Source organism: Choloepus didactylus, chromosome 2 (assembly GCF_015220235.1).
Source record: "Choloepus didactylus isolate mChoDid1 chromosome 2, mChoDid1.pri, whole genome shotgun sequence".
NCBI lineage: Eukaryota > Metazoa > Chordata > Mammalia > Pilosa > Megalonychidae > Choloepus > Choloepus didactylus.
Genome location: NC_051308.1, coordinates 117,015,558 through 117,029,229, shown reverse-complemented (window position 1 = coordinate 117,029,229; position 13,672 = coordinate 117,015,558). Strand labels below are relative to the sequence as shown.

Sequence of the window (13,672 nt, the reverse complement as noted above, 5' to 3'; positions counted from 1 at the left end):
ATCCCACAGAACAAAATATGCTGTCACTTAACCTTTCTCATTTCAGAGTGGGACACATGCCCACACGTGTACTTGTTGCCCCTCTGTGACCAAAGATCCTCTATTGTACCCTACAAGAATAAACCTCCACTTGTTTGCAGAGCTGATGAAGAGGCAAAATGCCTTCAAAAATCAGCAATGCATCTGGATTTTTCCTGGAGGAAAAAAAGAGCTAATTTTTCAGGCCTTTAATCTTGGGAACAGTTTTCTTCAGTTGTGTGTAACTGTGAAATGTACAAAGCATTGTGTTATTTACAATTTCCTCTCCTTTCAAGAGAGCTAGAGTCCTATGGAGGGTCCCTAATTCGCTAAGCTGATGGTTGGATGTGATGTTCGGAGGCTGAAGGAGAGCTGACTTTTTTGAAAGAAGATGCAGGAGAGCCTGAGATATGGAGCGGGGATGAATAGGCAAGACCTAGAATACTGATTTTTCGGTTTGGCAGCGGATGTCTCTTCTTGGAGAAAGAGAAGAGATGAACTTAAGTGGAAGTAGCATATATTTAAAGGCCTTTGATGACATCGTCATTTGTTTATGTATAATTCTACTTGACCATCTTTATAAATATGGCCTAGGTGAGCTTGACGTGTTTGTTATGAGCATGGTTTTTTTGGAATGCATATTTTTAAAAAAATGATTACTGTACTTCAAATCTTCTTCCGTGAACCTCCCAGATTCATGTTAGGTTCCACCAGCTGTGCACTAAAAGTAAAATGAGCCCAAGCTGGTGGTGGTGGTGGTGGGGTCTACCTGGGAAACTGCAATTAAAATTAAGAGGGGTGTGTGTTTCAGAGTCTCAACAACATTTGCCCTGCCTTCTCTGGTGTTTTCCTGTTTCCATTACATGCTATCCTTTGTTCCAATAAGGGCAGTTGAAAACCAAAAACGATTGCATCCTTGGAATCCACAGAAATCCTAGGTAGGGAAGTTCAAATGCTACCAAGTGGGAAGTCTGGGGATTGCCTAGTCACTGGTAGGCGGGCCATGTTGCATGCTTTGTGTAATCTGGCAAACTGGACCCTGGTATGCGACTCACCTTCCCCAGCCACGGGAGGACCCAGTTCAAGAGGAGGTCGATTTCTTGGTAACTTTAGATCCGGAAATCTCACGGGATTTCTCCTCTTCCTTTTGACCTCTCCCCCACTATCCATCCCCCAACAAGAGTGGATTCTCCATTTTAATGTTGCATCAGGACAATTTGAGGTTCCTCTTGGGCAGGACCGAAAGGAGCAGGTGGTTTTCCCTATGTGTCGTTCCCCACCCGGTGTCACCAGAGCTCAGGCTGACCCAGGACCTAATTCCTCTGGTGGGATTGGGGAGGAGCCGGGATGGTAGCACTTGCTGGGAAGCAGGATCAGAGGGAAGGGGACCACAATCTAAGCACATTCTTCCCCTCGCACACTCATCTGCTGTTCTGGAATGCTCGAGGTAGCAGAATAAAATGGCCCCCATAGTATCCCTGTAGACTGAACGGAAAGAGATGTGAGACTCCAGAAAAGGTGAGAAGAAATGTCTGGAGCCATGTATGATTGTCATGAATTGGGCAGGCTTGTGGGTGTTGTTGGGGGGTATTCTACTGGTATGGAGTCGGCAGAGGCCAGGGATCTTGCTAAATATGCTACATTGCACGGGAGAGCTGCCCAACAAAGAATTCTCTGATCCAAAATATCAAGGGTGCCCAGGTTGAGAAACCCTGGTGTGGATCAGTGTCCACTCTTGACCAATGAGGAAACATGGATTGCTGACCAGTTGGCTATTGGGTCTGAGGAAACCACCAGCGTCTACGTTTCTTGGACTCAGCATATGATGGAGTTTCCATCACCTAAGCTGGGTGTGCTGGGTTGAATGTATTATGTCCCCCAGAAAAAGCCATATTCTTCAATGCAATCTTGTGGGGCAGACATATTAGTGGGGATTAAGTTGGAACCTTTGGATTAGGTTGTTTGCATTGAAATGTGCCCCACCCAACTGTAGGTGATAACTCTGATGAGATATTTCCATGGAGACATTGCCCCACCCATTCGGGGTGGGCCTTGATCAGTGGAGCCACATAAATGAGCTGATGGGCAGAGGGAACTCAGTGCAGCTGTGAGTGACATTTTGAAGAGGAGCTACAGCCAAGAGGGACACTTTGCAGAAACAACGGGAGCTGCAGATGAGAGACAGTTTGAAGACGGCCGTTGAAAGCAGACTCTTGCTCCGGAGAAGCTAAGAGAGGACAAGTACCCCAAATGCAACTAAGAGTGCAATTTTTGAGGAACTGCTGCCTAGAGAGGAACGTCCTGGGAGAAAGCCATTTTGAAACCAGAACTTTGGAGCAGACGCCAGCCACGTGCCTTCCCAGCTAACAGAGGTTTTCCAGACGCCATTGGCCATCTTGCAGTGAAGGTACCCGATTGCTGATGTGTTACCTTGGACACCGTGTGGCCTTAAGACTGTAACTGTGCAACCAAATAAACCCCCTTTTATAAAAGCCAATCCGTCTCTGGTGTTTTGCATTCCGGCAGCATTAGCAAACTAAAACACTGGGCAAACCCAAGGTGCAGCAGGTTGTAGGGAGAAGATCAGGAGTTCAGTTCAGGACCCCGAAGCCTTGCTGGACCGAGTTTTCCTTCCAGGCTGTCCCCGATTCTGCAGAGATGGAGATGTCAGGGTCTCGGTGCTCGGCCCCCTTCTCTCCTTGGGCTTCTCCCCTCCAGCCTTCTCCCCTTAACCAGGTCCACAGGCCTGGCTCCCGCGACCATCTCTCAACACGCTGCCGCCTCGCAAAGGCGAATCTGGAGATCAGTTCGGAGGTACAGCCTGGGGATCCACTTCACTCCTTGGCTTGTGGTCTTGGCAGGACTTGCGGGCACAACACTGGTCCGGCAGAGCGCTCGGTGCGTCGCATGCGGGCTCGCCTTGTGCAGAAAGCAGAGATGCACCGGCCTTCGGGGACGATTCCTGGAGGGACGCGCGCGGCTCCCGGAGGGTAGGTGAGCCGGGGCTTCCCAGTTCTCAGTGTACTGGTTTCTACACCCGGAAGAAGCAACGTGAAAAAAAAACGTACTTTCCGGCTCCCTGGTGATCTAGCGGCTAGGATTTGGCGCTTTCAGCACCGCGCCCCGAATTCGATTCCCGGTCAGGGAAACGTTTTGCTCCGCAGAGGTCTACAGTGCTCCAAGGGCCACAGCACAACAGATTCCGCAACCACTCCTAAAGCACCAGGGAAGGGGGCGAAGTTCTAGTGGGCAGCTTCACAGCACGCGCTGAGTCTTCCCTTATGTCCAGACCAACCACCATATGGTAATGCGGCAGTGACTTTAGACGGCTACTGACCATCTTCCCCAATAGGCACAGCCAAGCAGCGATTCAAATCCCTGTCCCGCTACAGTAAAGCCGCCGAGAGGGCGCAGCTGGGACTCAGCTCGGAATAACTGAGGGAGAGGCAGGGACAGAGGCAGAGGCAGAGGCCAATTCATGGCGATTGAAATGCCTCCCTTGGAAATGACGTGGTCAGCTGTTCAGCTCCGGCTCCTCGGCTCCTTTTGCTGGTAAAATGCTTTCTAGGCGTTTGGAGGAGGTGACTGGGGCGCGCTGCCCGCGAAGGTGGGAGGGAGGCGAGCGGCTGGGTGAGGTCCTCGAGGGCTGCAGGTCGTCGTCTGTAGAGTAAGTGAGGCGGTGCAGGGCCCAACGCAGGCGGCTTGTGAGCTACGCAGAAATGGAAGTGTCATCATCAGTTCCATGAGCAGAAGGTAGGGGTAAAAATGAACACCACGAGATCAACACGATGGGATGTGTCACAGTAAAACCCCACAACCAGGCAACGGATTGTATAGTTCAACCGCACATGGGCACCGTCCGCGTTTCCTCTTTTCCAGTCTATCCTCCCAAGAGGTGTGGAGATAAATACTGTGTCCGTTGTAACCCTAGAGGAGAGCGAGACCCAGGGAGGTGACGCCGAGTGACCCTACAGAGGCAGCCTGTGCGTTATGCAGATGAGGCAGCGCAGTGGCTGGCGGTCTGCGGAGGCTGCTTCAAGGCGGCAGAGGTGGCGGTGTCGTGGGCGGTGGTTGGTGGCTGGGGCGCGCATGACATTGGCGAGAGCGATTTGGAAGAATGGCGGCGGGCGGGTGGCGGGGAGGGTGGTGACCGTGCGTGTGCAGTGAAGAGAGAGGAGGCTGAAGTGTGCGGGCGGGGTGCGCACTACCATGCCAAGACTACGAAGGTGGTTTTCCCAGAACAAGGCTGGCCCACTGCACCCAGGGGCCTGCTGACCCCTGCGATTTCCCACGTGCGGGAATCTCGACTGTGTAATGTAAGTTGGTGGGGAGCTGCGTGCGCGCTTTGTCCCGACGTTTTATGTTGTCAAGATAGAGTGGCGATTTCCCCGCCAGCGGGGGTTGGTCGGCAGTGCTGCTCTCCTGCGCCCGCCTTACCTAACCTCTGCTGATTTCTCCCCAGCTCTTTTCAGCGCTCCGAGTTCAGCCTGCCCGGATGCCGACAAGGCCGCACAGCCGCGCTTAACTTATGCTTCCGCTTAACTTACGCTTGCGCTCCCGCTGCACACCCGGCACAGGGAGTCGGGCTCTGCCTGAGGTTTCCGCCTCAGGGCGGGGGTATTGCTCGCGGGAGGGACCCGGCCGGTTTAGCTTGCTCCTGCAGGACAAGGGTACTTCAACTGGCCGCGCCCTGTGGGGAAGGCATGCGACATGTGCCCTTCCCACGTGAGGAGAAGGCCTTTACAGAGTCTCGTCTGGGAACCGAAGGAAGGAGGGGCCTCTTTCAGGGGGAAGGAAGCATGGTGGCCTGTGGTCGCAGGGAGGCTCCGTGGAGCCGAGCGCCCAACCTCTGCCTGGGTTATACAGATGCTTCCGACATCTCACTTGGCTTCCTCCTCCCCCTCCCCGTCCTCCTCCTCTTCTATCCTGTTGTTCTCCAAGTCCCTATCTTCCTTTTGTGCCTGGGAACCATCTCCCCCCCTCCACCCCAGACCACGCATTTCCTTGGGTTGGTCTTGTTACGGTGCCCGCGAGTTAAAGTTCAAGACAGCCAATTAGAATTTAAAAACCTTTATTAGTCGGCAGGCCACTGCTCAGCTTGACTCCCTCCACACAGGGAAAACAGTGAGCAGCTTCCACCTGTGTGCGCTGGTACCTTATATGGACAGAAACCGTATCCTAGAAACGCAAGCAAGCTATTCGAACAGAAGCAGAGTTGGCAGTTAGCTCTTGATCACAAAAAAACAATTTCACAAAGAGTTTCACTTGGAAATGGAGCAGTTATTGATTATTAAAAGGGTTACAAAGGGTTTCATTTGGACCTGGAGCAGTTATTGTTAAAAGGGTTAGGCTTGGCTGATGCGTGCAACCGCAGCTTTGCCTCCCGTAAATGGTAAAATTTCGCTTCCTTTAACTGGTACAGGCACAGTCTCACTCCCTCCTCCTCGTGGCCTAATGCCATTTACACAACACTGTTGCTTTGCAGATGTTTTAAGATTAAGGGAAAGGGGCCCCACTTCAGTTCTGAGCTTTCCATAAGGGAAGAAAGGTGACACGTGCCCGAGAATTGTGATCTCGTCGTATTATTTTCATCAGTAATACCACCCGAATCAGTATTATCAGCTAACTCCTTTTTTTAGCAGTTGCTTAGCTTTGATGTCTGAATATATTGATAATACCTTTAAACACTACAGTTACCGTTGAATCATCAGTTGGTTCTGTTCTCTCATTATCAAAACTAACGCCACAGAGAATACTTTACACAAATATGCTTCACAATTATTTTTCTTGTATCAATCCTACGGCCAACCAAATTACCTGTAACAATTTTTGCCAACACTCAGGCCCTTGAGGGCAAATTTCCCTAGCTTGGCACCATCTCAGGTTGAGGACTCTGGACAATTGACCCAATATGCTGGCTTCCTTGACACTGATTGATTTTTCTCTGCTCTCTTCTGTTTTGTTTGCATGCTCCCAACTTCCTAATATCAAGTGGCCAGTTCCAGCTATGCTTTCTTTCACTGGGCAAGGATAATGTGGAGGACATTCCCACATGGAGCCCGTCACCCCTCTCCTTCAAGGGCCCATCCAAGCCACAGGAAATCCCAGAATTCCTTGCCCACGTGTCTTTTAGCCCACGTGTAGCGTTTCCACGCCCAGGGAAAGGTGGGGGTGGGGTGGGGTGGAGGTGTCAAGGGATAACATGTTGGGAAGAGAGAGTTAGTGGATGGGGCTTGCATGGGTAGACGGTGCAGAACACCCCCTGGTTGGAGGAGGCCTGTGGGCAAGTGGTAAGGGAAAGGCTCTCACCATGCTTCCTTTCTCTAGTGTGGTGTCCAAGTCATCCAGGGACTCTAAATTCAGCTTTACCCTCCAGGTGCTTATGAAGGTCTAGTTGCCAAAGTAAGAGCAGATAATATATTTTATTTAACTGTGTGGCTTGTCTGTTTGTTTGCTTGCTTGCTTTATGTATAGCTTTTAAAAGTTTAAACCTAAGGCATATGGTAAGCCTGCCACTAATGCTTGCAGGTGTCAGTGAAAAACGTCAAAATGCAGACCTCAAAGCTCCTTATGCCGTGAGGCCAACTGCCAACGATAGTTTATTGGGTCTCTTTCTGTTCAATGTTCTTGAGGACAAAGAGTACAAAGGTCAAGGTTTTTCCCAGGCAAATTTGAGAAGTCCCAAAGGAGGTGGTCCTCACCACCTTAAGGTGTGACCGCAATTCCCAACCCCCAGCATAAGGGTGATGCGATCTGGCCCTGCCCCTTCAAATCCCAGGGTTCTTTGTACAAGGCAGTCTTGGCTTTACAAACAGTACAAGGGGAAGTTTAAAAAGTACACGAAAATCGTGACCAGAGACTTGAGCCCTAGTGGATTTTCCTGTTCTAATACACAGCCTGGGTAGTGTGGGGAACCTTAGGGCATCAGGATTGGTGTGGTGTTCCCCAAGTGCCTGTTAGAGGCAAGATCAGAGACTCTCTGGAGGAGAATATGCTCATCATGAGACATTTGAAGAGGATCAACCAGCATCTAGAATTCAGTTACAAAACCGTAGGAAGGAAATCCCATGTATTTGGCAGTTTAGAATTCTTTTTTGAAGGCAAAGATGGAAAGAGAACTTAGAAAATACTCTGAACTGAATGGAAATTCATGTGCGGTGTACACTGCAGAAGGTGCAGCTAAACCAGTCCTTAGAGGACAATATACAGCTTTCCATGTCAATATTAGGTACTTAGGACGATCATCAGTGAACTAAGCCTCCCAGTCGAAAGACTTTTACGTGAAGACTGAAAACGGCAAAAGCAGATGGGAGACATAACAGTCTCTTCAACAAATGGAGCTGGGAGATGTGGATATCCATATCCAAAAGAATGAAAGAGGACCCCTATCTCACACACTACATAAAAATTAACTCAAAATGGATCAAAGACCTCAATATAAGAGACAGTACCCTAAAACTACTAGAAGATAACATAGGGAAACATCTTCAAGACCCTTTATTAGGAGGTCACTTCTTAGACCTTACTCCCAAAGCGCAAGCAATGAAAGAAAAAATAGATAAATGGGAACTCCTGAAAACCAAAAGGTTCTGTACCTCAAAGGAATTTGTCAAAAAGGTGAAGAGGCATGCGGGACACTCATTACGTGCTTCAACTTGGCGGGCCTGGGCTGGGGGACCCGATCAGCCCCTGGGGAGGGTGGTGGGCACGGGCGACAGCGCCCTCCGCAGTCCCCCGGGCCTGGGAAAGTGAGGCCGGAGGCAGGCCCCATTTCCTCACCCAAAATAACACTGTTAGGGGAGGCTTGCCGGAGGGAACCGCCTTTTCCCCACCCTCTTATCTTGCCCGGACACTCCCCGTTGCCAGTGCAACTCCCATCACCACCAGTGCGCATACATTGTTGCCAGACACCGTTACCGGAGCAACTCTCGCCCCTTTTCAATCAACCTCCGCGCCCTCTCAGAACCAATCCAAGCCTTTAACCTCTACAGCTACCCCGCCCTCTAAACGCCCGATATAAGCTTGTACTCTCCCCTAATAAACTCTCTTGGTTTCTTCACCCTAAAAAGAAACGTGTCCCGCCTGTTCCTTTCTCGCCGCCCTCCATACTTTGCACGCCACCCCGCCGGGGACCTGGCCAAGTCCCCCGCCTCGCCCTCGCCTCCGGGAAAGAGCCCCCGCCGCCGGTACCCTCCAAGCAATCCTGAGAGCCTAGGATTTAGCAACCGGCCGCCACCCCCCCCCCCCCCCGACGAATCAACTGTGACCGCAGAGGCAGCCAACTCAATGGGAAAAAATATTTGGAGACCATGTATCTGATAAAAGACTGATATCTTGCACATATGAAGAAATCCTACAACTCAGTGACAGAAGTACGAACAACCAAATTATAAAAGATATGAAAAGACATTTCTCTGAAGAGGAAATACAAATGGCTAAAAAACACATGAGAAAAAAAAGTGTTCATCTTCACTAGCTTCACTAGGGAGGTGCAAACTGAGACCACAATGAGATACCTTCTCATACCAATTAGAATTGCTGCCATTAAATAAATAGGAAACTACAAATGCTGGAGAGGATGTGGAGAGATTGGAACTCTTCTTCATTGTTGCTGGGATGGTATAATGGTACAGCCACTCTGGAAGACAGTCTGGCAGTTCCTCAGAAAACTAGATATCGAGTTACCCGTCCATCCAGCAATTTCACTTCTCAGTATATGTTCTCCGAAAGCAGTGACACGAACAGATATTTGCAAGCCAATGTTCATAGTGGCATTATTCACAATTGCCAGGAGCTGGAAACAATCCCAATGTCCTTCAACAGATGAGTGGATACACAAAATGTGGTACATACACGGGATGGAATATTACTCGGCAGTAAGAAGGAACGAGGTCGTGAAACATATGACAACATGGATGAAACTTGAAGACATAATGCTGAGTGAAACAAGCCAGGCACTAAAAGAGAGAGATTGTGTGTTACCACTAATGTGAACTCTGTGAAAAATGTAAAATAAATATTTTGTGTGGTAGAATGTAGGGGATGTAGAGATAGACAGCAACTAGTAAAGGGGGAACCATAACGTAAGAAGAGCAGATAAGGCATGCAGGGTAATCTCAATGTTATGGGAATGCTCAGGAACGACTATGGTTTGTTAATTTTGGTGGTGGAGGGGGGACGGGGTATGGTAGGAACATGTTGGAGGCAATGTATTTATTTTAAGTTATTTGTTCTTCTTATTGTCTTGTTTTTTTTTTGAAATAGTTTTTTGTTTGTTTTTTAATTTTTCGATAAATAAAAGTAAAAAAGAACCTCACATGTCAGCAGAAATTCGATATGAAAGCAGAAATTCGATATGAAAGCAGGAGTTTAGAAAGTAGAAATAAAAAGAGGAAGGACTAGACGAAGGATGGTAAGTATGGGTTCTCCAGTGAGTTGTGCGGGTTTGGGTTGGCTTTCTCGGGGCCGCTGCTCCTGTCAGGGGGGACCCCAGAGTATTGGGATGGAACAGATGGGCTGAGTGAGTGCACTTGCTAATCTAACCCTTCAGAAGGGTAGGGAAGCGGTGGAAGCAGGACCTGCGGGGAACCAAGTGGCTGGGAATGGAACTCGGGTGTCCCGCGTGGGAGGCGAGAAATCTACCCTTGAACCACCAACGCTGGCTCGGCCTCCTGATTACAGATACGATTCTTCAGGGGCAGTTGTTCGGAAAGAATTGCTACAGGGACATTGCAATCGTCCAAACCGAACGTATGAAAGGTTGTCTTAGAAATCAGCGCTGGGAGCTTGCGCGGAGTTGAGGTCGCGGGCTCGGTGGCTGCACAGCGTTGGCGGGAGCGCGGGCTGAGGGGAGGGGTCCGGGCGGGAAGGCGGCGGTGGACTGTATCTGAGTCCTGTGCCCTTCCACAGTTTGGATGAGAATCTAATAGGTACACATTTAGCTTGTTCCCTTTGCCACAAACCCCACCCAAAGCCAATATTGGCACTGGCCACATCTAAGTCACAGGGTATATCGGGGCTCACCCCCACTTAAAGTCTGTGCTTACACAATACTTCGTTTAGTCCTTTCAAACACAGCCTACTGTGGAAAATCCCATTCCCTCGCTTTTCCTTTTCTAATTAGGGTATACAAAGGTTTTTAAATTCGTACTACATAGAGTATAAACACTTTCCAATAACTTAACAACACAAGAAAAGCCATCAACTATTCAGAAGTAGGCAATGTGGGATAACTTTACATTTTAACAACAGCTGAAGGAATAGCCTTAGTTTTACCCAACCAGACAATACCCAAGAACTTGTTAGAGTAGTCAGGCTTTTCTGGAGATTTTCACATTTGAAGGTATCTTTGTGGACACACAGCAAATGTCCACTGTTGTTTTCCCCACGTGAAGTCTAACACAGGTTGACTGGAAAAAATCTAAAAATATTCTAAATAATATATTAGCAAGGTTTAACACAAAATGAAACAGGAGCAACCAGTTTGCTAATGGCTCCCAGGCTTTTGTCAATATTGGTTACTAATATCTCTTTATTCGACCAGAGGAAAAAGCTCCCAGGATGAAATGAGCACCTTCTGATTAGAAGCTGCTGCTACTGCCCCACCTTCTTCCTTCCATGGAGGATCAGGGTGCTGAACTTCCTCTGCTTTAATCCTTTGTTGGAACAGAGGTCGAGCATGCTTACTTTCCTTAGTATCAATTTCCAAGTCAGACAGGGGCTCATCATCTTTTGATGAGGAATAAACAGGGTCCCACACTTTATGGTTCAGTCAGGGGAAGCCAGGATATGCCTAACTTCCCCTTTGGGCAGTTTATGCCCTCTTACTCTAGTGTGCTGGTATGCCAATATTTGTAAACTTTAATCCAGAGCATCTTTCATTCCTGCGTGTGCTAGCCTCATATCTTTTTCTAGTTTAATTTACCTCTGAGGTGGCTTATGGCCACCTTTGCTGCTAAAGCTTCCTCAGTAGCGGGGCATACAGCCCCTAACAATGGCCAGCTTATTGCAGCCACAATCTGGTGGCCCTTCTTTTCTTTCTGAATCCCCAGTGGTCCTCTGGCCTGATACAGGACGTCTATTTGTCCAGCCAGAGACCCAAGGAAATGTGTGATCTGGGGTGGAAGGAGGGAGGTTCCCAGGCACAAAAGGAAGATAGGGACTCAGAGAACACCAGGATAGATGAGGAGGAGGAGGGCGAGGAGGGGGACCTGGAGGAGGAAACCAAGCGAGATGTCCATAGCGTCTGTATAATGCAGGTAGAGATCGGGCGCTCGGCTCCACGAGCCTCCCTGCGACCACAGGCTACCATGCTTCCTTCTTCCTGAAAGACGCCCTCCTTCCTTCAGTTCCCCGACGAGATTTTGGAAAGGCCTTCTTCTCACATGGGGAGGGCGCATATCCATGCCTTCCCATCTTTCTCCTGCAGACGCAAGCTAAACCGGCCGGGTCCCTCCCGCGAGCAATCCCCCCGCCCTGAAGCGGAAACCTGAGCCAGAGCCGGACTCTGTTCTGGGTGTGCGACCCCTTGCCGGGAGGGAGCGCGAGGCAGGTGGGAGATTCAGCGGCATGAGGAGCGCTGGGCATGAAGTGCCTGGTTGGAGAAAAGCGGGAATTGGGGCAAACGCGCTGGTCTTGGACTCAAGGGGCTTTTAGATGGGAGAAGGAGAGGAGGAGGGAGGAGGGAGGGAGAGGGAGAGGGAAACAAAAAGCGTTAAGTTAAGCGCGCCTGTGTGGCCTTGTCGGGATCCGGGCAGGCCGAGCTCGGAGCGCTGAAAACAGCTCGGGGAGAAATCAGCAGAGGTTAGGTAAGGCGGGCGCAGGAGAGGAGTACTGCCGACCGCCCCCAGCTGGCCGAGAAATCGCAGGTCTATCATCGTGACAACGGAGAACATCCTGGAAAGCGACCACTCAAATCCCCCCTCCCCCGACCCCACAAGACAAATTATGCAGTCGAGTCTCCTGTGAGCGGAGAAATCGCAGTGGTCAACAGGCCCCGGAGTGCAATGGACCAGCCTCGCCTTGGGAAACCACCTTCGTGATCATGGTACTTCCCCCGAACTGAGGAAATGGGCACATGCTCAAGGAATTCTGTGGTCTTACCATGTTCCCCATCATCCAGAGGCAGCTGGGTTGATAGAACGGTGGAATGACCCGTTGAAGACTTAATTACGGTGCCAGCTAGGTGGCAATACCTTGCAGGGTTGGGGCAGTGTTCTCCAGGAGACTGTGTATGCTCTGAATCAGCATCCACTCTATGGTGCTGTTTCTCCCATAGCCAGGATTCATGGGTCCAGGAATCAAGGGGTGGAAACAGGAGTGGCACCACTCACTCTCACTCCTAGTGATCCACTAGGTAAATTTTTGCTTCCTGTCCCTGCAAGCTTAAGCTCTGCTAGTCTACAGGTCTTGGTTCCAAAAGGAGGAGTGCTTCCACCAGGAAACACAACAATAATCCCATTGAACTGGAACTTAAAACTGCCGCCTGGCCACTTTGGTCTTCCTATGCCTCTGAATCAACAGGCAAGGAAGGGATTACTGTACTGGCTGGGATGATTGATCCTGACTATCAAGGGGAAATAGCACTGCAACTACAAAATGGAAATAAAGAATAGTTTTCCTGGAATACAGGAGATCCCCTAGGGTGTCTCTTAGTACTACCATGCCCTGTGATTAAAGTCAATGGAAAACTGCAACAACCCAATCCAGGCAGGACTACCAATGGCCAAGAAACTTCAGGAATGAAGGTTTGGGTCACCCCACCAGGCAAAGAACCATGGCCAGCTGAAGTGCTTGCTGAGGGTAAAGGGAACATGGAATGGGTAGTGGAAGAAGGTAGTGGTAAATATGAACTATGGCCACGTGACCAGTTACAGAAATGAGGACTATGATGGAGTGAATACTTCCTCCTTGTTTTGTTATGATTATGTTTGTATTTGTCTGTAAAGCAAATATCTTTGCTTTCTTCTCTGTCTTATTCCCTTATCATATGGCATAACCTGTACTGTTCATTTTGCTGTATTTAAGCTAAAGGAAATCAATTTTAAGAGCTAATGTCACCCGAGGAGTTGCACCCTATTCTGGAGAGATTTAGTGTGTTTCCTGTTGTATGCTGCACAGCAGAGTATTGTTAGGCAAAATGTATGTCTATTATTGTTATCTACTTAGAGATAGGTTATCATTTTGTGTGATGTGTATAACTGCCAAGTTGACAAGGGGTGGACTGTGATGGTTGGGTTCAGGTGTCAACTTGGCCTGGTGATAGTGCTCAGCTGCCTGGTCAAGCAGGCACTGGCCTAACAATTGCTGTGAGGACATTTGAGTTTGGTTAATAAACCAATAGGCTGGTTTATTAAATCATCAGTCAATTGACTGCAGCTGTGACTGATGACTCACCAAAGGGCATGTCTTCCACAATGAGAGAATGCAATTGGCTGGATTTAATCCAATTAACCAGTTGAAGACTTATAAGCAAGCCAGATAGAGAACCTTCACTTCTTCAGCTGCCCAGTGAAGAGTTTCCTTAGGAGTTCATGGAAGTTGCCCGTTCATTTCCTGAGGAGTTCATCGGACATCTTCCTTGGGGTTGACAGTTTGCTGACTGCTCTACAGAATTTGGACTCATGCATACCCACAGTTGCGTGAGTCACTTTTA

At 49.2% G+C, this 13,672-nt stretch overlaps 1 non-coding gene and 1 pseudogene across 1 annotated transcript; one reads left to right on the top strand and one right to left on the bottom strand.

Annotated features, from left to right (window-relative positions):
- The first annotated feature begins 4,199 nt into the window (after nt 1-4,199).
- On the top strand, nt 4,200-4,371 carry LOC119528400. Its single transcript, XR_005215699.1, has one exon. It is a non-coding gene; the product is annotated as a U1 spliceosomal RNA (small nuclear RNA).
- Nucleotides 4,372-11,952: 7,581 nt separating this feature from the next.
- LOC119528350 lies at nt 11,953-12,086 on the bottom strand (annotated as a pseudogene).
- Between the last annotated feature and the right edge of the window lie 1,586 nt (nt 12,087-13,672).